We start from the raw sequence: 27,333 nt of genomic DNA, 5'->3' as shown, positions 1-27,333 counted from the left end.
TGGATCCCAACCTCCAGGACAGACTCGCCAACGTATCATGTGCGGGAGCTGACCTGTTCGATGAATCTATCGAAACGGTTACCAAGAAGCTGTCGGATCATGAAAAATCTTTTCAATCCATCCTGCGGCCCAAACCCAAACCTCAACAGTCTCGACCTTCCAGGCCACCCCTGATTTACCAGCGGCGTTACATGCCCAGACAAACGCCCGCTGCGAGACAACCTGCGAAGAGACAACCTCCCCAGAAGTCTCAGCAAAAACCTCAGCCACCGGCTGCACCCAAGGCTCCCCAGCCCTTTTGACTCCCCTCCGGGGAGCATAACCGACACCGTTCTGCACCCCTCAGCCTCTCCCATAGGGGGCCGCCTCCATCTTTTCTACCATCGATGGGAGGCCATAACCACGGACCTATGGGTCCTTACCATCATAAGAGAAGGATACTCTCTTCACTTCCACCGGGTCCCCCCGGACCATCCTCCAAGAGAGTATCCTTCAAGCTCGACACAGACCGCCCTTCTTCTTCAGGAAGTCCAAACCTTACTTCAGCTTCGGGCCGTCGAGCCGGTCCCGTCAGACCAGTTGAACCGAGGGTTTTACTCCCGGTACTTCCTCGTCCCGAAGAAAACGGGCGACCTGCGACCCATTTTAGACCTTCGGGCCCTCAACAAGTTTCTGGTCAAAGAGAAGTTTCGCATGTTGACTTTGGCTTCTCTATACCCCCTCCTCGAGCAGAACGACTGGTTATGCTCCCTGGATCTCAAGGAGGCCTACACTCACATCCCCATTCACCCGGCCTCCCGAAAGTTCCTCAGATTTCGGGTGGGAAATCTGCACCTACAGTATCGAGTGCTACCATTCGGCCTCTCTTCGTCCCCCAGAGTCTTCACAAAGTGCCTGGTGGTAGTGGCCGCGGCACTCCGAGACAGGGGCCTACAGGTGTTCCCATACCTCGACGACTGGCTCATCAAGGCCCCGTCAGCCCCAGAGGTCACTTCGGCGGTCTTGGCTACAACCTACTTCCTCCAGAATTTGGGCTTCGAGATCAACTTTTCCAAGTCTCATCTACAACCCACCCAGTCCCTCTCCTTCATCGGAGCGGTCCTGGACACCACTCGACTCCGAGCATTCCTGCCTCTGCAACGCATGGAGTCCCTTCTCCATCTCTGCCAGTCGGTGTCTACTCGCCAAACCCTACCAGCGAGACAACTGATGGTGCTCCTGGGCCATATGGCCTCCACAGTACATGTGACACCCTTTGCCAGACTCCATCTCAGGATCCCCCAGTGGACCCTGGCATCACAGTGGAATCAGACGTCCGATCCACTAACCAAACACATCTTAGTCACACCTGCTCTTCGGCAGTCTCTACTTTGGTGGATGACCTCTTCGAATCTATCCAGAGGTTTGCTGTTGCACTCTCCCCCCCATCAGAAAGTCCTCACAACCGATTCGTCGAACTATGCATGGGGGGCCCACCTGGATGGTCTCCGCACCCAAGGATTCTGGACCAGTGCGGAAAGACTACATCAAATCAATCTACTGGAGCTCAGAGCCATCTTCAATGCGCTCCAAGCCTTCCAACACCTACTTCACGACATGGTGATCCTCATTCGCACAGACAATCAGGCCGCCATGTATTATATCAACAAGCAAGGAGGCACGGGCTCGGCCCTCCTTTGCCAGGAAGCTCTACGAGTCTGGGACTGGGCGGTGCGCCACAACGCCTTCCTCAGAGCTGTCTACATTCAGGGGGAGAACAACGTCTTAGCAGACAAACTAAGCCGTCTGCTACAACCGCACGAATGGACTCTCCATTCCAGCCCCCTTCACCAAATCTTCACGCAGTGGGGGACGCCTCAGATAGACCTCTTTGCGGCTCCCCACAACTCCAAACTGCCTCAGTTTTGCTCCAGGATCTACACTCCTCATCGCCTCGAGGCAGATGCTTTTCTACTGAACTGGGGGAAACGATTTCTATATGTGTTCCCACCATTCCCGCTGATCCAGAAGACTCTGGTCAAGCTGAAACTCGAACGGGCTACCATGATTCTAATAGCTCCTCGGTGGCCCAGACAACCTTGGTTCTCCCTCCTACTTCAACTCAGCAGCAGGGAACCAGTACCACTTCCAGTGTTTCCTTCACTACTTACTCAACATCAAGGATCACTGCTTCATCCCAACCTGCAGTCTCTCCACCTGACAGCTTGGTTCCTCTCAACGTAACCCCTCACCAATTCTCCCAAGAAGTGAGGGAGGTCTTGGAAGCTTCCAGGAAGCCCGCCACTCGACAATGCTACTCCCAGAAATGGACTAGATTCTCCTCATGGTGCGTTTCTAAATCAAAGGAACCTCAGCGAGCTTCCTTATCCTCCGTGCTGGACTATCTCCTACACCTATCTCAATCTGGGCTCAAGTCTACATCCATACGAGTCCACCTGAGCGCTATTGCGGCGTTCCACCAGCCCCTACAAGGGAAACCCCTCTCGGCCCATCCGGTGGTCGCCAGATTTATGAAAGGACTCTTCCATGTTAACCCTCCTCTCAAACCACCCCCAGTGGTTTGGGACCTCAATGTAGTCCTTTCCCGTCTCATGAAGCCCCCGTTTGAACCACTCAACAGGGCCCCTCTTAAGTATCTCACCTGGAAAGTGCTTTTTCTTGTAGCCCTTACGTCCGCTCGCAGAGTCAGCGAACTCCAGGCATTGATGGCGGATCCACCATTCACAGTGTTCCATCATGACAAGGTGGTCCTCCGCACTCACCCGAAATTCCTGCCTAAGGTGGTCTCCGAATTTCATCTCAACCAATCCATTGTACTTCCAGTATTCTTCCCTAAGCCCCATTCTCACCACGGAGAATCGGCCCTTCACACTCTAGACTGTAAACGTGCTTTGGCTTTCTACCTGGATCGCACCAAGCCACACAGAACCACTCCTCAACTTTTTGTCTCCTTCGATCCTAATAAGTTGGGAAGACCCGTATCAAAGCGCACCATCTCTAATTGGATGGCGGCTTGTATCTCTTTCTGCTATGCCCAGGCTGGATTATCACTTCCTTGTAAGGTCACAGCCCATAAGGTCAGAGCAATGGCAGCCTCAGTAGCATTCCTCAGATCAACACCAATCGAGGAAATTTGTAAGGCTGCCACCTGGTCCTCGGTTCACACATTCACCTCACATTATTGTCTGGATACTCTCTCCAGACGGGATGGACAGTTTGGCCAAACAGTATTGAAAAATTTATTCTCTTAAGTCGCCAACTCCCCCTCCATCCCACTGAGGTTAGCTTGGAGGTCACCCACTAGTGAGAATACCTGCCTGCTTGTCCTGGGATAAAGCAATGTTACTTACCGTAACAGTTGTTATCCAGGGACAGCAGGCAGCTATTCTCACGTCCCACCCACCTCCCCTGGGTTGGCTTCTCAGGCTAGCTACCTGAACTGAGGAGACACGCCCGGATCTCCGGGCGGGAAGGCACCGGCGCATGCGCGGTGCGGGCATCTAGAAACTTTTAAGTTTCTACAAGCAACACGTGCTTGTGAGACGTCCGTACCGGGGCTCTGTCTGATGACATCACCCACTAGTGAGAATAGCTGCCTGCTGTCCCTGGATAACAACTGTTACGGTAAGTAACATTGCTTTTTCAGTACAGTGCTCCCCCGAGATTCGTGGGCGCGAATCTCGAAAAACCGCGAATACGGTTTTTCATGGGGGAGCCTGAAGAGGACAGCAGGAGAGGGCAGCAGGAGAGCAGCTGGAGCGCCGCGAGTGAAATCACTCGCAGGAGAGCAGCTGGAAATCACTCACGGTTCGCTCCCACCACCTCCTTCCTGCACGAAGTCGGGCCTTATCCAATCAGGAGCTGCGTGCTCCGGCTGCTCTCTCCTGCCTCTCCCGCTGCCCTCTCCTTGTCGGTGGTTCACGGTCCGAAAATACTGCAAATGACCGGGACCGCAAACCGCCAATCGCGAACAACTGGGGTAACACTGTATATCCACAATGAATAGGGTCGCCAGATTTTCCAATCGGAAAATCCAGACCCCTATACTCGCCCAGTTCTGCCCATCCCCCATCCTGTAACACCCTAATCCTGCCCCCCCCAGTCCCGCCTCCCGCTGCCTGCTCTTGCGCGAACTTCCTCCCTGCCCGACGTGATTTGAGGAGGCTTTTTCAAAACCCGGACAAAGTGGCAGGCTTTGAAAAGCCATCCGGACCCCCGGACATGTCCTCAAAAGGAGGACATATTTGGAGAAATCCGGACATCTGGTAACCCTAACAATGAATATGCATAAACTTGAGTTGCATGCACTGCTTCCATTATATGCATAAGTCTTTTCATTGTGGATAACATGAAGCCCTGACTTGCAAGGGGGTACTCCAGGACCGAGTTGAGAAACACTGTTTTACGTGGTGCGCAAATGTCTTATTCTGTATTCTGTTTTGGAATCTGGACACCCAGATTCTGTTACAGAATAGTTTCTTAGCGCAAAGATATCTGGTACCTAACATTTAGTGGCCTTAGAATTGCCACCTTAGACTACAAGTGTCCCAGGGATAGGCTAAATGGTGTCAGGTCAAAAGCACGCCGGGACAAAGGCGCGAGCAGACAACTGAGTGGAGCGTGGAGCGTGGAAGAAAAAGACTGTTTTTAGGGGCTACAACGGGGGGTGTGGGGGGGGAACCTCCCATTTTACTTTATACAGATTGTGCCGCATTGTGGGGGCGTGTGGGGGGTTTGGGGGGTTGTAACCCCCACATTTTACTGAAAACTTAACTTTTTCCCTGTTTTTAGGGAAAAAGTTACGTTTTCACTAAAATGGGGGGGTTACAACCCCCCAAACCCCCCACAACGCCGTCGCGATCTGTATTAAGTAAAGTGTGGGGGGGGGGACTCCCCAACAAAACCCCCCGTCGCAGCCCCTAAAAACAGTCTTTTTCTTCGGTGCGCGCCTCCGTCTTGCGCTCAGTTGTCGGTGCGCACCTTTGTTTTCCGCGCTACTGTCTATGAACCGGCTAAATTCCCTGGACCTTCTGACCAAGGGCCCAACTCTCCACTGTCTCAAGTCTCAAACGCTGAAGTGCTTTGTCTTATGTCTGACCATGCCATGTTTTGTCATCCAGTGTTCTACCACTCTCATGTCACCCCTCTCCTATTGCTGACCTACAAGTCTGTTCATTCTGCTGCCATTCAATATCTCGCCTCTCTTCTCTCTCCTTATACAACTCCCAGTGAACTCCGTTCCTCAGATTAGCCGCTCTTAGCTTTACCCTTCTCCTCCACTGCAAATTCCAGAATTCGTTCCTTTCATCTAGCTACCCCGGTTCATAGACAAAACCGCCGAAGACAAAGGTGCGTGCCGACAACCGTGCGCAAGATGGAAGGGCGCGCCAAGAAAAAGAGTGTTTTTAGGGGCTCCGACGGGGGGTTTTGTTGGGGAACCCCCCCCACTTTACTTAATACAGATCACGGTGGCGTTATGGGGGGTTTGGGGGGTTGTAACCGCCCTCATTATACTGGAAACTTAACTGTTTCCCTGTTTTTTAGGGAAAAAGTAAAGTTTTGAGTAAAATGTGGGGGGTTACAACCCCCCAAATCCCCTACAATGCCCCCACAACGCGGCGCGATTTGTATAAAGTGGGGGGGTTCCCTCCCCCACCCCCCCTGTCTGAGGCTTTTAAAATAGTCATTTTCTTCGGTGCGCGCCTCCGCGTTGCGCTCAGTTGTCTGCGCGCGCTTTTGACTTGACACCAGCTACCCCCTATGTCTGGAATAAATTACCCGAGTTTATCCACCAAGCCCCTTCCTTTCCCTTGTTTAAAAGTAAACTGAAAACCCACCTTTTTTATATAGCCTTCAGTCCATAATGCTACTCCCCACTGCCCACCAACCTAGCCAGCTGATTAACCGTTCCCCTTAACTGTATCAATGACATCCTGTTTGTCTGTCTTGTCTGTTTAGATTGTAAGCTCTTTGAGCAGGGACTCTCTTCTTTGTGACTTTGTACAGTGCTGCGTATCTCTGATAGCTCTATAGAAATAATTAATAGTACTAGTAGTATACTTTACTATCCGCCATATTTACCATACTATGTTTGCCATACTGTGTTGGCCCTGCTACAATCTCCCATGCCATGTTTGCCACACAATGTTTGCTGTTCCATGTTTTCCATGCTATGTTTCGTCATGCATGCTTGCCTAACCAATTTTGCTAGTCATGCCATACTATGTTAACTATGCTATGTAATACAGGTAGTCCCCGAGTTACAGACGCCCAACTTAAAAGTGCAACTCGTACTTAAGAACGCGGTTGCGGCTTCATTTGATTTCACTGAGCAATTCCAGTGGTATAAACTCCTACACTTCTCCTGCAGCAGATTCAGAAATGATGCACGGCCACATTAAGAACACTGAGACAGACAGGGAAAAATGCTTGAGTTCCTTCATGTAAACTGTTCTGAGTTCCCCTGGGAGAATGGTATAGAAAATTGAATAAATAAATAACTAAAATACCCACTGTACCTGCATGTAATTCACATTGAGCTCCAACTGGAAAAAAGATGTGAGTGAAATCCCTTGTATTCCCTTTCACCTGTCTGAGCTGGGGGGTGGAGGGGTTTGGGGTGTTGGGGGGGTGTTGGGAGGGGACTGCTTTTGGGGGGGCATAGGGGGGTGGGGTGTTTTGTAACCTGAGAGGACATAAGAGTCCAGTCCTCTTGGGGAGGGGAGCCCTGTTTTTTACGTATGACTTTGCTTGCTGTTTGTACCTGTTGTGGTTTGTTGCTTAATAAAAACAGATTTCACCTAAAAGAGAAAATTCCTTTTTTGTCTAAACATTGTAGCGACTGAATCTACTCTTTTGTGTAGCCCCTTTCTCCTGGAGTATCTGGGCTTTTTCTCTTGTGTGCCACTGCCAATTTGGACGTTGGGGTGGGTTTTTTTTTTTGGGGGGGGGGATGATTTTGTCTTCCGCCTCTTCCCCTAGCTCGGAGAAAAATAAGTGTGCAATGAATGCCAGGTTTGCCAGTGCATAGTAATCAGTCTGTTTTGATGCCCAATAAGTTGTGTGCTTTTTAGCAGGATTCCATTCTCTGGCATTCTGCATATGTTGTGTGAATGCAAAGAAACAGAGAAAAAAAAGCACATCAGTGCCAGGCCAATAGAGCGTAGAAATATAGAAACCTAACAGTGCATAGAAATGGTGGTAATGAAGCAGTGCACTGCTTAGCTGTAAAGCTTCAGATTCCTGGAGAGAGCGCAGTCACTGGACAAGACCAAAACCCAAACACTACTTTTGGCACTTTCTTCCCTTTCAGGCTCATAGACCAATTCAAAAGGGTGATATACTACCCCCTGGATTGGTGGACAGGGTATTTACTCTTCTTGCCCACCCCCTGCAATGTCTACAGATCTACTGGGACTAGGACAGGAAAAATTTGTCCCTGTGTCATTCTCTAGTGGAGACTTGGTCAGCCTTAATCCCAACAGGTGGTTGGAAATGGATGGAGACATACACAAATCTTCCCAATTCCCAAAAAGCAACCTCATCTACTCTTTATCTCCTCTAGAAATTACCAGATATCATAATAGGAGTCACAGAAACGTGGTGGACTGACGACAACAAATGGGATGTGGCCATACCAGGGTACAAACTCTACAGGAGGGACAGGACACACAAGAAGGGTGGAGGAATAGCGCTTTATATAAAGGACTCCATACCTTCAACCAGGATAGAAACAACAGTAAGGGCGGACGACTTGGAATCACTATGGATTAAGCTACCTGGAGGAGCTGGAGCAGACATAAAATTGGGACTGTACTATCGCCCACCTGGACAACCGGAAGCACTCGACCAGGACCTGGAGGCTGAGCTGAGGCAGATATGCAAAAGCGGAAGCGTGATGGTGATGGGAGACTTCAACTACCCTGGGATAGACTGGAGTATTGGACACTCAAACTGCACAAGGGAGACCAAATTCCTGGAAACCACGAGGGACTGTTTCATGGAACAGCTGGTCACGGAACCAACACGGGGGGATGCAACTCTCGACCTAATCCTCAATGGGCTAGGGGGACCTGCAAAGGAGGTGGCGGTGCTAGAACCCCTAGGAAACAGCGATCACAACATGATCCAGTGCAAGCTGGAAATTGGACCATCAAAGGTGAAAAGATCCACAGCGACAGCACTCAACTTCAAAAAAGGGAATTATGATGGCATGAGGAAATTGGTGGGAAAGAAACTCAACGGTAGCGAAAGGAAGATGGAGTCTGTAGAAAAAGCCTGGTCCCTACTCAAGGGCACCATGCAAGAGGCACAGAACCTGTACATCCCCAGATTCAGGAAGGGGTGCAAAAAAAACCGAAAAAAAAACCCAGTGTGGATAACAACTGCAGTAAAAAAGGCGATAAGTGACAAGAAAGCATCGTTCAAAAAATGGAAAAAGGACCAAACAATGGACAACCAAAAGGAACACAAAGAACACCAAAGGGAGTGTCACCGTGTGGTTAAAAAAGCTAAAAGGGAATATGAGGAGAGACTGGCGGGGGAAACAACAAACTTCAAATCATTCTTCAGATATGTGAAGGGGAAGCAACCGGCAAGGGAAGAAGTGGGGCCATTGGATGATGGAGACAAAAAAGGAGTGGTAAAAGAGGAAAAAGAGATAGCAGACAGGTTAAATAAGTTCTTCACGTCAGTCTTCACGAGGGAGGACACATCCAATATTCCGGAACCGGAGGACATCGTAAATGGGGATCGGGATGAAAAGCTGGTCCAACTAGAGGTAAGCCAAGAGGATGTCCTCAGGCAGATAGACAGACTAAAGAGCGACAAATCACCAGGTCCAGACGGCATTCACCCAAGGGTACTCAAGGAACTAAGGAATGTAATAGCAGAGCCACTTCGCCAAATATGTAACCTATCCTTAAAAACTGGAGAGATCCCGGAGGATTGGAAAATTGCGAATGTCACACCCATCTTCAAGAAGGGTTCAAGGGGGGACCCGGGGAACTACAGGCCGGTGAGCTTGACCTCGGTCCCGGGAAAAATGATGGAAGCACTGATTAAGGACAGTATCTGTGAACACATAGAAAACAATGGACAGCTAAAGTCGAGCCAGCACGGCTTCTGCAAGGGTAGGTCATGCCTCACAAACTTATTGTACTTCTTTGAGGGGGTAAACAGACAGGTGGATAAAGGGGTATCCATTGACATCATTTACCTTGACTTTCAAAAAGCCTTTGACAAGGTACCGCACGAAAGACTGCTTAAAAAGCTGTGGAGACACGGGGTGCAAGGGGAGGTCCACCGATGGATCAAAAACTGGCTGGCGGACAGGAAACAGAGGGTTGGAGTGAAGGGCCATTACTCGGACTGGCATGGGGTCACGAGCGGAGTTCCGCAGGGGTCGGTGCTGGGATCGCTCCTGTTCAATATATTTATTAATGACCTGGAGGCAGGAACAAATTGCGAAGTTATTAAATTTGCGGATGACACCAAACTCTACCGCAGGGTTGATACCATGGAAGACTGCGAAGATCTGCAAAGGGACCTAACGACGCTAGAAGAATGGGCCAAAAAATGGCAAATGAACTTTAATGTAGGGAAATGCAAGGTCATGCATGTAGGGAAAAAGAACCCGATGTTCAGCTACAAAATGGGAGGATCATTGCTAGGGGTAAGTAACCTTGAAAGAGACCTGGGAGTGATGGTGGACACGTCTTTGAAGGCGTCGGCACAGTGCGCCACAGCCTCAAGAAAAGCAAACAAAATGTTGGGTATCATTAAGAAGGGTATCACGACCAGGACAAAGGAGGTCATCCTGCCACTGTATCGTGCAATGGTGCGACCGCATCTGGAGTACTGTGTCCAATATTGGTCGCCGTACCTCAAAAAGGACATGGCGGTACTTGAGAGAGTCCAGAGAAGAGCAACTAAACTGATAAGAGGTATGGAAAACCTCTCATATACTGACAGACTGAAAAAGCTGGGGCTGTTCTCCCTGGAAAAGCGGAGACTTAGAGGAGACATGATAGAAACCTTCAAGATCCTGAAGGGTATAGAAAAAGTAGACAGGGACAGATTTTTCAGATTACGGGGAACCACAAGTACAAGGGGGCACTCGGAAAAACTAAAAGGAGACAGGTTTAAAACAAATGCCAGAAAGTTCTTTTTCACCCAGAGGGTGGTGGACACATGGAACGCGCTTCCGGAGGCTGTGATAGGCCGGAGCACGTTACAAGGCTTCAAAGAAGGTTTGGATAGGTTCCTAGAGGATAAAGGAATTGAGGGGTACAGATAAGAGTAGCGGTAGGTTATAGGGATAGTCTGGGACCATTGCTTAGGCAATGGGCCTGATGGGCCGCCGCGGGAGCGGACCGCTGGGCGAGATGGACCTCTGGTCTGCCTCAGCGGAGGCAACTTCTTATGTTCTTATGTTCTTATCATCTTCTTGTAATACGTTTTTTGTAATTCTTTTGTAATCCGCCTTGAACCGCAAGGCAATAGCGGAATAGAAATCTGTAATATTATAATAATAATATATTATAATAATAATAATAATAATAATACTGACCTTTCAGGCTATCAGCATCCAGGAATTTTTCCAGTTTATTCCCAGGTACCCCTTTCTCTCCAAGTGATGATGAAGACTGTCCTTCGGCCCTTTGCTGTTCTCCTGCTGGCACTTCTTTTATGTGCGGTTTAATTTGCGGTGTGTCTTTCCACTTCGTTGGTTGGGCTGGGGTTAGGGAACCATCAGCAGCAGCAGCTTCTTCAGTTTTCAGTTTTGGTTTCCACAGATTTAAAAAACTGCATCACGTCCAATGGTGCTTTACTGACTTTAGCACTGAGGTCTGGGAGAGAGAGAGGCAAGGGGAAGGAATTACAGTTCCATCTTTCCAAATCTCGTAGGCTAGTAGATAGTTAATAAACTAGTCAATTGAATTTCCCCTCCCAAATTTTCCCTTATTCCAGTGGATTTAAGTGAAGAAACAAAACATCCTGAATTTTCTGTCCTCAGATATTTCAGATATGAATTTTCAGTGGTTGGTTGCTTGGGTCTGCCTTGCTCTTAGAATAGAACTCAAAACCTTCCACCAGTACTACACCTCTACTGAACAGTTCAGATGTTGAGTCACTAGACACCTCTCCAGATGATCTCATTTATACCCTGACTCTTTCTGGCTTGTGTGCACTAGTGCTGCCTTATTCACTGATTTGAATCGATCCACCGATTCACTTCAGTGAATCGATTCATTTGCTGGAAAAATCGGACTCACCAATTCAGTGAGTGCTGCCAATACCTCCGTGCCTCCTAAAGCGGCAGCAGCAGTAGTGGTGCTCCTGGCCTGCCCCACTGGGGACTTCCCTCTGCCATGTCTCTGATGACATCACTGATGATGTGGCAGAGGGAAGCCCTAGTGGGCAGGCCGCGAGCAGCCTTTTCACTGCTACTGCTGCTTTGGGAGGCCCGAAAGTTGAGGTCTCACTGTGGTAGTGGTGGGGATGTTGATCAGGAAGTAAAGAGGAAGAGATGATGGATATGGGGCAGAGGAGAGGAAGGAAGAGATGCAACAAAGAGGTAGAAAGGGTTGAGAGGGAGAAATCCTGCATGTGGTGGATGGGAGGAAGAGATGCATGAAGAAGAAAGAGAGAGAAATATTGGACATAGAGTGGAGGGCAGGGAGAGATTGGTGCATGGGGAGAGAGCAAGAAATGTTTCACATGATAATGGAGGGAAAGGAGGAAGAGATGCTGCATGGAGGGGAATAGAGAGGTTTGTCCCAGGGCACAAGGCAGGAAGAGAGAGAGATGGTAGACAATGGGAGAGAATCAGAAATGTTGGCTATGGCAGTGGAAGGGAAGGTGCAGAGATGGAAAATGGATGGTGAGCACGTGCAACAACTCTATTACCAGAAAGTTTTGCTTATCTTCTTTGTTCTGCTACGTTTCTAGTTTCTTCTGAGAGCCAAATCGATTTCTTGACTTGCTTCTTCTTCTGAAGTGTTTTTTTTTTCATCCTATACCAGAGCCTAGATATCTGGCATAGCATCAAAGGGGTTGATATTATTCAAAGCGATTTAACCATACAGGAGAGGCTCCTGGATGGTTCAATCACTTGTGCAGGGCTGTTTGCTGACATTCAGCAGCATCTCTTTTGTGGCAGTCTAGGAACAGTCAGCACTTATGCAGTTATTCAGTACTTAACCACCTAAGTCAGTGGTCTCCAACCTAATGTAAAGGGCCACAGTGTGAATGCGAGAAAGCTCTGAGGACCACCAAAAAAATTCAAGCTTACATACACTACTAATTTTGTAAACCACCTTGACCTACAGTTAATATCATATATCAATATTAATGCTAATATTGAGTCTTCAACACTTTGAAGATGTATTTTTAAAACTCACTTTATTTTGGATTGTCAACAGTAGAAAATTCGATAAAGGAGACGCCTGAGCAAGTACACTTAAGAGATTATTTGCAGTTATTATATCTGTTTTAGGTGAATGTAGATGAGAAATGCTACTAAGCCTGTTTCTTTTTCTATTATATTTTAGATGCTTGAATGCTTCTGCCTTTAGCCCTGAAGCAGTGGACTAAACGCTATATCCACGAAACGTTGGCAGGCAGTGGCAGTAATTTGACAGCATGACAGCACATAAAACCAACGCTGAGATAAGTGCTTAGTTGCTAGCTTTTTCAGACTAAGGAAGTGTCGCATCCACAGTAGTAATCTTAAATATTTAAAACTATTTAAAAATATTTATTATAAAAATGATCTAAATTATCTATTATTAAAAATCTCGGGGTTTTTAGCCTATGATTGGAACCACGGAGCGTAAAAAACCACGCTGAGAGTTAAGTCTGTAACAGGACTGAGCGTGGGCTCCTACTCTGAGGCTTTTTCCTGAGTGAACTAGTATAATTCTTGTGAAAAAATTGAAAAAAGTTCTATAAAAAAAGTTTGAAAAATAAGCTCTGGTGGTTGCAGCTTCTTCATAAGTGGTGTTTCCTTATATTTTTGGTAGAATATCTTTCAGAGCCACTTTGGGTGATAATTTTTCAGTTATTATATCAAGCAGGCAAGACTAAAATTAACACATTTACAGGATTTGAAGAACATTTCAGCCGATTGTTTGAGGGCTGTGCCTTGGAGACCACTGGTCTAAGTTATCTGGGCTTATTGGACTACATAAAACTCAGTCCTATCTTTATCCAGTTTCATTTAGGTGGTTATGTGCTGAATATTGTATATAAGAGATGGCTGGCCTCATATAACTGGATATTCAATGCTGGTGTACAGACATGGCTGAATATTTACCCCTAAATGTTGTTTGACAATTGACCCATTTATTATTGTCTGCAGAGGGCACCGCAAAAGAGTTTTGGTGCACTGGATTTATAGATTGCCCACCTAGGGGAAAAAACATAATTGACCCAGACCTTCATGCTAGTGATTTTTTAAAATATTCTGGCAGTGCTCAAATGGCTTGCATACTCAGGCCTTCATAGAAGCTCTGCAAACAATTTGCTCATGAGTAGGTCTGGGTGTCCTAAAGGAGTTTTCCCATCTGTAGAAAAATGTCCCAAGACCCTTCCCTGGCCATTAGACTGCAAAGGACACAGAACCCTGCAAGGACAGGTGATGAATTGGCAACAAGGAAGAAGGAATCCAACAAATTTGCTGAAGAGATCCGCTCCATGTAACGGCGGTAGAGTTCGGTGCTGAGGCCCGTGGAGCGGGTCTCTCCAGCAAATTTGTTGTGTTCCACCTTATTGGTTTTTTTTTTTTTTTTCAAATACGAGATCTGGGACCCCTGAGGAAAATGCATTAATCGAAACACGGACCGTGTTGGGTCCTTTCTCTTCAAAAGGTGGATTTTTATTACGCAACAGTTTATTGACTGAATCAAGTGCCTGCATCTTGTATATCTGTTCTGCAGTTTCTTTTTGTTCTGAATTAGCAACAACTACATTGGATTGCACGTTGCAATTTTTTGGGCCCCATTGGAACCAATCAGCACTCGGAAAAATACAAATGGATCCAAATTAGACAAAAGCTTTCTGTCGAGCCGAGAAGCCTTTTGATATGCTGCAGCAGCGCCGTGTGAAACTGTAATTATGCCTCGGATAAATAACAGAGTGGGCAGTAGGCTGACTACTAAGCAGGCTTTTAATTGGAGGGTAATTTAATTGCAAAATATCTCTGTTATTAACTGTTTATACATTCAATGGAAGACTTCCTCAGAGTATTTCTTATCAGCAGCAGGGGACGTGAAGGCATAAATTGAGGAGGTTACTGGAATCCTTTCCTGGCCTGTTGAAAGATTACAGGTTTCTCCCTGGTAATGAAGGATGAATATTTTGCCTGGAACTTTCAGTGCATTGGCTTAATAAGCTCCTGTTTAAATTGATTTTTGGACCAAAATTTGCTGCAGGAGTTAATGACACAGGGAGAGCAGATATTAAAATACTTATTAATAACCAAAGGCACTAATGGGCCCTTTGTCGCTGCATATGCATGCATAATAAAGCTCGTAAAAGGCCCCATTGACGGGAAAATAAATGTGATTTAGTTCTGAAAGTTTTAGGAGTGGGTTATGTCAGGATAATTGGGTGAAGACGACGATGCCATTGATTTACCTGTCAGTATGATGAGCGCAGTCAGTCTAAGCCACGAAGGAAAAACTGGAAAGACAAAAAGATTACACACCCAGGAATACCATGAATACTTCGGCAAGGAGTTGTTCTCAGACTGAGCCGCTTGCCAGACCGACTGTACACATTCCATCACGTGTATGTGTGTTGGGGGATGTGTTGGGGGTGGGGTAAGGTGTGTGGGGGGGGATATAGCATTGTTGGAGCAATGCGTACTGTCATTTCCTAATGTTTGTGGAGTTCAGTTTAATGTATTGAATTCACTTATACCTGTGGGCATGAACCACATAGAGTAGTGATCCCCCCCCCCCGAGAATCTGCAGTAGGATCTCTGAACTCACACGTACACACACATCTTTTGATTTTCATATTTAAGGAAAAAAAACCCAGTTCTATTGTGCATGTGTATAGATGTCTTTAGAGGGAGTGGCTGAGCTTTTTTAGTTTAGGGAGTTATAGATGCTTCGCTTATGTAGTCATGGTAGAACTAAATTTATAATAGGGTGCCGATAAAAATGTCTAAACCCATGCCGGTTTTGAGTCTCTTTTTAGAAAGGTAACAAACGCAACTTTGTGGCTTTATAAAATAGGCAGCAAGAACTGTCCCCAGTAGTATGCAAATTCTTTCATACAAATGTATATCTGCTCCAAGAAAAATGTGTTTCTGTGCTCCGGGTTTGTACAAGTTTCAAGTTTATTAAATTTTTGATATGTACGCAATATCAAAAGTTTCAAAGCGTATAACATTTTAAAAATGGGGGGTAGAACAAAACTCTTTTACATAATTACAATCAAATTCTATCCATTGTAATACATAACTGGTACGGAAGGTGAAAGGGGTGAACTACAATCTTTAAATAGAGAAAGAAAACATTTAGCGGGGAACACATTTGGTAGGTAACACAAAAAGGAAAAAAAGAGAAAAAAGAAAGAAAGAAAAAAAAAAGATGAATCTATAATCTATACAGAAATCTAATTTAGATCTAATAAGTTTGGTGATTTGTAAAATTGTGTTGTCTATTTTCCAAAAGCGTCCTTGAACAAAAAACTTTTTAAGGAACACTTGAATTTTTCTAAAGAAGATTCATTATGAATATAAATTGTACGAGCAAACACTTGGGTACTGTGAAGATATCCTCAGGATTGTTTTCACTTTTTTGGCAGTTTCCACAAAGGAATAAAACCACATCACATCCAGTGTCGGCACTGGAACGGTGCTTTCCTCTCCTGATCACGGAGGGCTGGGTGGGAGAGGTGAGGAGAGCGAATTGCAATTTCATCTTTCCAATGCTAGACTGGCAGGTTGTCTATTTTGTTATTTCATTTACTTCAGTGAATTTCACTGGGGGAATATAAGATGATAATTTTCCTGTTCTCTCCGAGATCTCCGAGAATCTCGGAGAGAACGTGAACTCCCAGGCCTTGAGCATGCGCAGATGCTCAAGGCCCAGCAAGAAGAGGAGGCTGATCTTCGGGCACCGGCACCAACGCGCAGGATATGCCATTGCCCAGATGACAGTAAGAAGCGGCGGGGAGGGGATGCCGGATCGCGGGGGGGAGGGTTTTTGAGGTGCTGATTTTGCAAATGTTTTGCTCATCTTGCAAAACACTCGCAAACCGGTGCACTCGTAAACCGAGGTACCACTGTGTATGTATGTATGTATGAATGTATATATATATATATATATATATATATATACATACACACACACTGCAGACCTCACAGCATACCCTGAAGATAGTGTGTTTACAGACCTGATTGAGAACAGGGCAGTCAAGAAATTTGAATTTTTGGCGTGTTGGGCTGACCTGATTGAGAACAGGGAAGTCTACTAGTCATGAATTTGAATTTTGGCGGGAAAGTTCGTTGGAAATCCAGGATGATTGTCAGAAAAGAGGCTGAGACTTGTGAGATGGAGAGAAAAAGCGTTTGTCCTCAGTCCCAGTCCTTTTTGCACTAAGTTTCTTTTGGATGAGAGGTTGCCATGCTTTGTTTATGGAGAGCCATTTATCTGCATTGAAGTTATTGAGAGGTCTTGCAATTTCTATTGCTTCTTTGATTCTTCTTGGCCATCAGCAGTCTTCTATCTCCAGGACTTTTGTGTTTTCAAATCTAATTGTACGACCAGTTTCCCTGCCATGGAGGGCTACAGCTGTGTTGCATAGCTTGTGGTATCTCTTGTGCTCTTTCAGCCATACACACAGATATCACTGATTTATTCAGATGCTTTTGAAGAGAAGAAACCATTTCATCAGATACGTACACACACACACACATACATATCCGTCACACTTATATTCAAAATGTTATGTCAGCAAAAGTCTGTTACTAGATCCTGGCGCCCTTCATAACACTTTATGATGCTGCCCTGTGCATAGTTTAATGCTCACAGTGTGCATAACGCCAATTACATTATCTGTCGGATTTGTTTTCTCTCGGTTGCTTTAGTGTGTTTTGTCTTTTACTGGCTTCTAATTAAGAGAGAGCTGACTTCTATTTCTGAGAGAGGGATAGGGATCATTTCACTTTGTCCTGCTCAATTGGCCTTAATCATTTCAGGCGTCTTCATTGCTATTCCCCTTCTCTTGCTGATAAAGTATGCAGAATGAACCCAGGCACTGGAACGCTTTTAATAAAAGAGATGAAGGAGGAGGGGGATTCCGTTGTAGGCTGTATTTTTAAATGGGTGAAAGTCGGGAATATAAAGTTTCTGCTTATGCGGATGATATATTGCTTCATTTGAGAAATCCGGAAACAACCATTCCAAGCTTATTAGAATTGATAGAGAAATTTGGAAAATTTTCAGGGTACAAGATAAATTTAAGTAAATCAGAAGTTCTTCCACTTAATGTCCATTGTACAAAAGGATTATTTGAAGCATTCCCCTTTCTATGGAAAGAGGACGGAATAAAATATTTAGGCATTGGAAAAAACAATGAAAGTGAATGAAATTTTTTTATTACAGAAGGTAACAGAAATGTGTGAGCAATGGAATCCTTTACATCTGTCTTGGTGGGGGAGAGTCCAAACTATTAAAATGATGATTTTACCTGTGGTTTGTTATCAAATGGGTATGATACCGTTTTTTTTCCAGGGGTCTTTTTATAAAAAGTTAAATTATATTCTAACAAAATTTATTTGGTTGGGTAAAAAGGCTAGAATTGTTTTAGTATCTCTACAAAAAACGATTACAGAGGGAGGGGTAAATTTTCCCAACTTCTGTAGGTATCATTAATCCTATATTATGCGCCAAGGTATGTATTGGATCCTTCCAGAGCCTGTTGATAATATCCCAGATTGGTTTTGGTTGGAATGGCGCCTCATGTTTCCTTTGCGATTATGCCATGTATTTAGTATCAAAATGCCTAGACTATATAAAGAAAATAGATTACTTGTAGACACATGGAAAACAATAAGATATGTGAGCAATCTAACATCTATCCCAATTAATAAATCAACAAATCAAACTATATGGCTGAATTCCAAGATTCAAATTCTCAGATATAAAGTCATCTGGAAGCATTGGATGATGGCAGGAATACGTGTGTTAGAAGATGTTATTTATAATGGTAAACTGCTGGAGTTTTCATAGTTGCAAAATAAATATGGTCTTAATAATTCATAAAGGTATAGATCAGGGGTGTTCAACCTGTGGCCCGAGGGCCGCATGCGGCCCCGTGAAATATTTTGTGCGGCCCCGGTCGAGGGCGATGCAGTGTTTTCCTCTGCTGCCCCCGGGTGTTTACCATCTTGCCAGCTCCTCCTCTGTCTTGCTGCAGCGTTTGCACATTTGTGCACCCCCAGAACAATTTTTTTTCGGCCAATGCGATCCAGGGAAGCAAAAAGGTTGGACACCCCTGGTATAGATGGTTGCAACTGAAACAGGCTATTCAGGTGGGGTTCCCTGAATGGAAAAATCTCACTAATCAATATAGTTTAGAGTTCTTATGCTTTCAGGTAGACTTCCTGGGATATCAGGCTGCACAGTGGTACAAATTAATATCTGGATTTATAAATAAAAAAACAAAAAATGGTCTTCGGGACATTTGGAGCATTGAGATCAAGCATCAAATTACAGCATCTTAGTAGCCACATATTTGGTCTTGGAGGATGAGATGTGCAATGTCTGCATCTATGAGACAAACTTGTTTTTTTCTGTTACATAAAGCATTTTGGACCCCTGTTCGTTTACATAAATTAGATGTCTCTAAGTCTGATAGATGTTGGCACTGCAATCTCGAAGCTGGAACATTGGATCATTTATTATTCTATTGTCCATTTATTATGACTTTTTGAAAATCAATTTGGGACCAAATTAATTGTTTATTAGACAACCCAGTGGCATTATCATATGATACTGTACTGTTTGGTATGGCAATGAGAGCAAAAAGTCAGATTTCTTCAAGCAATAACAAATTATTACTTACAATGACTGGGGTTGCCATTCAACAAATTACCTATAATTGGAAAAACTGGAGTAGGTTAAATTATAATTTCTGGTGGAATTCCTTATGTTATATTTATAAAATGGAAAGATTTATTGCAATACAGCGAAGATGTTTTAGGAAATTTCAAGATGTGTGGGAGCCATTAACAAAATATTGTACTGATTAGATGACATTTTTCCCCTTAAATTTACAGGTTCAATTATGAGGGGGGAGGGTGGGTAATTTTATTATTACATATTGTATAAGGTATTTGATTATATAATAGGAAAGGATGGGAAGGGTGGGAGATAGGAGCATATCATTTGTATTATTGATGATTATTAAGTGATATATTTATTGTTAATCTGTTTTAACATGTTGGCACACTTATTGTAAGTTTGAAAATGAATAAAGATTTATAAAAAAAAAATAAATGGATGAAAGTGGAAGGTTTATTTGGAGTAAAGCAAAAGATCATTTTCCCCCTTTACGCAGAAAATCACCCTTCATGTAACAAAAAAGGACTTTTCTGCAAATGGGATTCAAATGTGTGTGTGTGTGTGTGTATGGGGGGAGGGGGGAGTACCGTATTTTCACGCAAATAACGCGCACCCGTATAAAACGCGCACACGGGTATAGCGCGCAGAAATCACGATGATATGTACAAAAACTTTGGTATACCGCGCTCACGGGTATACCGCGCATGCTGCCCGACGCTCCTTTCGCCCGCCCTGACTTTCCGTGCGCTGTCCCGACTCTCCGTTCACCCCCCCTGACTTCCGTGCACTGTCCCCCCTTGAAGGTCTGTCCCCATCCTGAAAGCCTGATGCCCCCCCCCGACGTCCGATACATCCCTCCCCCCGAAGGACCGCCGACTCCCCAACAATATCGGGCCAGGAGGGAGCCCAAATCCTCCTGGCCACGGCGACCCCCTAACCCCACCCCGCACTACATTACGGGCAGGAGGGATCCCAGGCCCTCCTGCCCTCGACGCAAACCCCCCTCCCCCCAACGACCGCCCCCCCCCAAGAACCTCCGACCGCCCCCCCAGCCGACCCGCGACCCCCCTGGCGACCCCCACGTCCCCCCCACCCCCCTTCCCCGTACCTTTGGTAGTTGGGCCAGAAGGGAGCCCAAACCCTCCTGGCCACGGTGACCCCCTAACCCCACCCCGCACTACATTACGGGCAGGAGGGATCCCAGGCCCTCCTGCCCTCGACACAAACCCCCCCCCCCCCCCACGACCGCCCCCCCCAAGAACCTCCGACCGCCCCCCCAGCCGACCCGCGATCCCCCTGGCGACCCCCACGACCCCCCCACCCCCCTTCCCCGTACCTTTGGTAGTTGGCCGGACAGATGGGAGCCAAACCCGCCTGTCCGGCAGGCAGCCAACGAAGGAATGAGGCCGGATTGGCCCATCCATCCTAAAGCTCCGCCTACTGGTGGGGCCTAAGGCGCGTGGGCCAATCAGAATAGGCCCTGGAGCCTTAGGTCCCACCAGGGGGCGCGGCCTGAGGCACATGGTCGGGTTGGGCCCATGTGCCTCAGGCCGCGCCCCCAGGTGGGACCTAAGGCTCCAGGGCCTATTCTGATTGGCCCACGCGCCTTAGGCCCCACCAGTAGGCGGAGCTTTAGGATGGATGGGCCAATCCGGCCTCATTCCTTCGTTGGCTGCCTGCCGGACAGGCGGGTTTGGCTCCCGTCTGTCCGGCCAACTACCAAAGGTGCGGGGAAGGGGGGTGGGGGGGTTGTGGGGGTCGCCAGGGGGATCGCGGGTCGGCTGGGGGGGCGGTCGGAGGTTCTTGGGGGGGGCGGTCGTTGGGGGGGAGGGGGGTTTGCGTCGAGGGCAGGAGGGCCTGAGATCCCTCCTGCCCGTAATGTAGTGCGGGGTGGGGTTAGGGGGTCGCCGTGGCCAGGAGGGTTTGGGCTCCCTTCTGGCCCGATATTGTCGGGAAGTCGGCGGTCCTTCGGGGTGGGGGTGCGAGTGGTCCTGCCGGGGGGGGGGGGATGTATCGGACGTCGGGGAGTCGGCCGGGCAAGAGGGCTTGGGCTCCCTCTTGCTCCGATCGTGGATGCGGGTGCGGGTGGGAGCGCGTGTGAGCGGTCGTTCGGGGTGGGGGTGCGAGCGGTCCTGCTGGGGGGGTGAATCGGGCGTCGGGCGGGGTGGGAACTATGTTTTAAAACTTTTGTATACCGCGCTCACGCATATAACGCGCGAGGGGTATGCGCGGTAGGTAAAAACGCGTATAACGCGCGCGTTATATGCGTGAAAATACGGTAATTTTAAGACTAGTTGGTAGATGCATAGCCTGTAGCTACTTTTTCTAAGTGAAGATGTGCCTCCTGTTTCAACTGGAAAATTGTAGTAAAAAGTAACTGCACACATTTCCAGCTCTCACATTGCAGAGTATTCCCCATCTCAGTTCCCAAAAATACTATAAGGCAGTAGTCTCAAACTCAAACTCTTTGCAGAGCCACATTTTGGATTTGTAGGTACTCGGAGGACCGCAGAAAAAATAGTTAATGTCTTATTAAAGAAATGACAACTTTGCATATGGATTATCTGAAATCTGAAATTATCGGAAGCAATTAAGGAAAGATTTATAAACTATAACCGTTATAATTTATAAATCTTTCCTTAATTGCTTCTGATAATTTCAGCTATACACAGCTGAAAGCAGTGCAACATGCAGAAAGTGAAAAACTATCAAAGTATCAACTGCAAGAGACAAGATTTTGGACCAACTGCCTTCATCTCTCACCTCCTCCAGCACCGGACACACGCACAAGCTGCACTGCCTCCAATGGTTACCTTACGTTCTGGAATGTTGCCCGCCTCATTACTGTAACCTCACACAAGCGCTTTCCTGCGCCTGTACATGATTGTGAGGTGGAGTGGAGAGGACAGTTGCGTACAGATGCAGGAAAGCGCTTGCATGAGGTTTCAGCGACTACCGGACACTTAAGGCACAAGTATCCATAAAGAATCATTCTTTATAATATCGAGGGCCTCACAATAGTGGGCTGAAAGTTTGAGAACACTGCTTTAAGTGGACTTATCCAGGTAGGAACATTTTCTACCTGAATAAATCCCACTGACTGGGTCCATGCCCAGATTTCAGAGATATTATCTGGATCAGACCACCTTGGCCTAATCCAGGTTGTATCGGAGCAGTCTGGGGTCAGGCACTAACTAGGTACCTTTCTATCTGACTGGGAACTGGTCTGAATATTGCTGGTGCCTGGATAAGTAGCACAAGCCAACCTATATCTGAGTATTCAGCGTTGGCCAGTATCCGGGTATAGAAATCTTGTGGAGTAGTGGTACAGTTTTGGACTATGTGTCTGGTATATTTTGCTAGTTTAATTCTAAAAGTAACATAGTAAATGACAGCAGATAAAGGCCTAGATGGCGCTTATAGTCTGCCCAACCATACACACACTATAAATTAATCATTTAATTTAAATGGTCCTTTTTACTTAGATATTTCTGGACCCGAAACCCAGGGAGCTCTGCCTGGTAGTGTGCTTAGGTTCTATCTATTGGAGTCTCCATCAAAGCTCACTCCAGCTCACTTTTGACACCTATGGACCGGCGGAAATAAAATAATTATTTTTTGGACCGGCACTGGTCTGCGGACCGCCAGTTGAAGAACACTGGGCTAAGTCGTGGCATCAACATTGTCTTTCTTCTACTGGTCACACCTCTCTCTATACAGCCTAGCATCCTTCTGGCAACAGCCCTGCCTTGCCACACAGTTGTCTTTGCCTTTAGATCTTCAGACACTATCACCCCAAGATCCTTCTCCCCATCCTTCCATATCAGCCTCTTACCTCCCAGCACATATGGCTCCTTCCGATTTCTAATCCCCAAATGCATTACTCTGCACTTCTTTGCATTGAATTCTAGTTGCCAGATATTAGACCATTCCTCTAACTTTTGTAGATCCTTTTTCATGTTTTCCACTTCCTCCTTGATGTCTTCTCTGTTATAAATCTTTATCATCCGCAAAAGGGCAAACCTTTCCTTCTAACCCTTTGGCAATGTCGCTCACAAACATATTGAACAGGATCGGCCCCAGCACTGATCCTTGAGGGACTCCACTACTCACCTTTCCTTCCTCCAAGCAACTTCCATTAACCACCACCCTCTGGTGTCTGTCCGCCAACCAGTTTCTAATCCAGGTACTTGCATCTTGGATTGGTCTCCATGAAGATGGGATACTGGGCTAGATGGAACATTGGTCTGATCTAGAAAGGTTATTTTTATATTCTTATGTTCTTATTTAGGTGTCTGCACTTAACACCAGTTCTATAACTTGTATTTTGTAACTGCTGCTGCTGGAGACCAACATAACACCACTTTTAAGGTAGATTGGCAGGGGGAGGGATGGGGTGGGGGGAGGGGAGCAGAGTTAGCGCCAGACCTGTGAGGAGAACTGGAGGGGCCACTGGTAGAAATGGCTGAGGCTGGGGGTGGAAAGAAGGGAGGGAGAGGTACTGGACAGTGGGAAGGAGGTTAGGGAAGAGAGACGAATAATGGACCCTTGAAAGAGAGATAATGGGCCTAGGGGAAGAGGAGAGGGAAAGAAGAGAAAGGGAGAGATGTTGGATCTGGGGATGGGAGGGAGGGAAATTATCAGCCTTTTAGGGAAGGGAAGGGGGATGGGATTTGATATACTGTATTATATTATATGTGGCCACTTATTTTGTACTTGGGGCAATGGAGGGTTAAGTGACTTACCTGGAGTTCCAAGGAGCTGCATTGGGAAATAAATAAATAAATAAAACAAAACAAAACACTTTGAATTGTACGATTAATCGTAATCAACATTTTTTTTTAACGTGCTACAACCCTAGTTATAGAATAGGCTCCTATTGCCTGCCCTTGGGGTGCCTAGATGGAGGAACCCAATTACAGAATTGCCACCTATATGGACAGTGCCACTAAAACGTCCCTCTAAATCTTCCAAAACTATCCAGACTGAGCCAGGATGAAGCAAGCGCGTTCTAGAGCCCAGCTATTCATACAGCTAAGCAGTTTCATTAAGGTCAGAAAAAGCTCTGCTAAATAAAAGCACTTCGTTATAGCAATAGAATAACATCACGATGTGCAAGTCTTAATTTGTGGGGAAATGGCTTGGAACGGCACTTCCACCACTTCATTTCAGCCTCCAGAACAAATACAGCCAGCTTTTATTGATAAAATATTGATTCCACATGCTCCCGTTAGAATCCTAAGATCTTCTTCCCGAAACTTACTTTTTGTCCCCTTCCTCAAGACTTTCCATATGCGACATACTACTTCATTCGCCGTTTCAGCATCCCAAATTTGGAACTCCCTTCCCTCCTGTCGTAAGGAGGAATCAAACATCGATAAATTCAAAGGAGCATTAAAAAGCTTCCGTTATGGAAATGCTTTCACTATATAGCTCGTGATTCTTTCACAGTTTCAGGAAAGGCAGCTCTAAGCTAACTTTTTCCTTACCCTTTTGTGATGTCCTTAATTGTATTCTTTTCTGATAATATTGTAGTATTTCACCCTTTGTCCTCTTATTTCTTATCCGTCTGTCAGTCTCGTCCATGTCTGCTTTTGTTAATTATTTTAATTTTGTTCCCTATTTTTAATTGTACTGTATATCGCCTAGAATGTTGATAGGTGATTAATCAAATTTTTAATAAAAACTTGAAACCTTATTTAAATGCTTTTGAAGAGAAGATGTGCACTCAGACACATACAGACAGACAGAAAGACACACACCGCTCCCTGTGCATAATGCCAATTATAATATCTGCGGCATTGTTTTCTCTAGGTTGCTACAGTGCATTTTGCCTTTTTACTGGTTTCTGATGAAGAAAGAGCAAGCTGCCCTTGCCATTTTGTGGAACGGAGACAAGAAGCAGATCATATGAAGACAAGTAGCTTTAATCAGTTCTCCCAAGAATCGGTGCATTTCGCCAGCTAGGCTTGGGCATACAAGCAGCTGGCAACACACAACTCCCACCAGTACTGAAGGAAATGATCCAGAGTTGTTTCAACTGATACTAATAACTAAGAGCATTGATTAAAGCCACTTTACTTCTTATGGTCTGCTTCTTGTCTCCCTTCCACGTTGGCCAATCCACTGACTGGGCTATTCAGTGGGAGACCGCCAGTTAGCCGGCTTAGGGATATTAAGCCGTACGGCAGCTTTTCTTGGCTAGCTCAATCCTGCTTTATATCGGTGGATAATGTTTTGTATTGCACATCTCTAGCAGCCACTCTGCGCCCTAATCTAGCTTTTCTTTTCCTGTTCCTTCTATTGCTAGCTTCCCACCTCTTCCTCTAGCTCCGTGGTTCCATATCTTTTTGTCTTCTGCAGTGTCTCTCAAACTTTATCGAGCTGGGGCACACTAAAGATAGTGGCCACGGCTTGAGGCACCCAGAAGTGCGCGGACGTCGCTGTGATAACATCACGCATAGGTGTGACCTCATCACGTCGACGTGCACGCATGTGCAGAGGCTCTCCAGATGGGCTCTGAGACACCAGAGAGAAGGAGAGGCACTGGCACCAGCTGATTGCCTACAGCAATGCTTCTCAACTACTTCAAGCTAAGTGCCCCCTAAGTCTCACAAATATCAACAGTACCCCCAACTACAGACCTCCCAAGCTCTGCCCCAGATCCCACCCCCTTTACTAATTGTAATGCAATTTTTTCCATTCATTTTTCATATACACACAGTATACACAGCAGCTATAAATTCTCAAAACTGACACATTTCAATTGAAAATAAAATCATTTTATCTACCGGTGATCTCTGCAGGCTGCTGTAATTAGCATTAAAGGTGAGACCGGGATGCCAGGGGGGAAGCTGGAGGACACTAGAGATAAGGGGGGGGGAGGGAAACATGCAGGCCTTCGGCGAATCGGGCAGCGCTGGTGCCGTACCACGTAAGGAAGTCAGCTGGCAGGTGCCTCTCTTCCTCCTCAGTGTGCCGCGGCACACTTGGAATCTCAGGAGGAACACTAGTGTGCCCCGGCACACAGTTTGAGATACACTGGTCTAATGCATATTAAATGCCTCTAAATATACATGCAGTGATGCTGAATATAAGTGGGGGTTTTTTTTTTTTAATGCTACTGTTGAAGTTTTAAGAAACCCGCTGGCCTCTGCAGCTGAATATTGGCCCACAAGCATTTTAATTCCCTACTAAAGCGTGCTGGTGGAAGAGAAGATGGAAAGTTGGCGCATTTGCCAATTAAGAGGGGAGAATTGACAAGTGTGATTATAATCTAATGGAAAAGCAGTTGAGGCCTTTCTAAGTATGTTTGTGGAGTGATAATTTACTATTTCTTTGACAAAAACTGTTCATGCTGCATTCAAACATTACTACTAAGACTCTGGCAGAAGAACAGCTTTTTAAGAATTTATGTTCAGCGTTGACACTTAAATTATCTAGGACTCTAATTACATCTGGTGTAATGACTCGAGCGGTAAGGCTGCCTGCGCTTCGAGCTTGCTCTGCTGCAGTTACAATCCTGGTATTCAGGTGGGGGTCACTGAAGTGGAGAATCCACACTGTAGTGGCAGGGGCTTCTCAACCCAGTCCTAGGGACTCATTTTGCCAGTCAGATTTTCAGGATACCCAACATGAATATGCATGACAGAGATTTGCTTACAATAGAAACACTGTATGCAAATGTATCTCATGCATATTCATTGTGGCTGAGTGTGTCCCGAGGGCTGCCTGCTTTAGGGTTTTCACATTTTTATGACATTTATCACCTTTCTCACCAACTCATTTTTATTAGTGCCATTTACATCACTGTGTCCTTTTATCACATATCTTTCATATTCTTTGCATGCCAGATATCATTCACAGTTTCACATTTTATCACCACTACTATTCATAACTTACATGCATTCTTAATGTACCCCTCATTATTTATAGGACCCCTGAAGAAGACTTTTTGTCGAAACGCGGACCGTGTTGGGTCCTGTATCCCTAGCGGACTAGGTCCTTTAAGGCTCTTATGTGGATGATTTACTTTTATGTGGATGGAATTATTTTATGTGGATGATTTTAGTGTACCTTTGGAACTTTGATACTTTCAAATAAAGTCCATTTGGGAACATCGTCACTCCACAGAGCTTTTTTGGTTTTCTCTGGATTTTCTTCTTTGTGGATATTTTGGGGTCAATTTGCTTGCTGCTTTAGGGTACATCATGAAGAGGGGAAAGCCTGAATTGGGGTACCTTGGTAAAAA

General features: G+C 45.9%; 1 protein-coding gene across 3 annotated transcripts in view; it reads left to right on the top strand.

Moving 5' to 3' along the window:
• Nucleotides 1-27,333, top strand: part of GALNT14 (polypeptide N-acetylgalactosaminyltransferase 14) — a 596,567-nt gene that overhangs the window by 20,982 nt on the left and 548,252 nt on the right. The window lies entirely within an intron of this gene.

This window comes from Geotrypetes seraphini, chromosome 3 (assembly GCF_902459505.1).
Source record: "Geotrypetes seraphini chromosome 3, aGeoSer1.1, whole genome shotgun sequence".
Taxonomy (NCBI): domain Eukaryota; kingdom Metazoa; phylum Chordata; class Amphibia; order Gymnophiona; family Dermophiidae; genus Geotrypetes; species Geotrypetes seraphini.
Note: the sequence above shows the minus strand (reverse complement) of the source record. Positions and strands in the feature narration are given on the sequence as shown.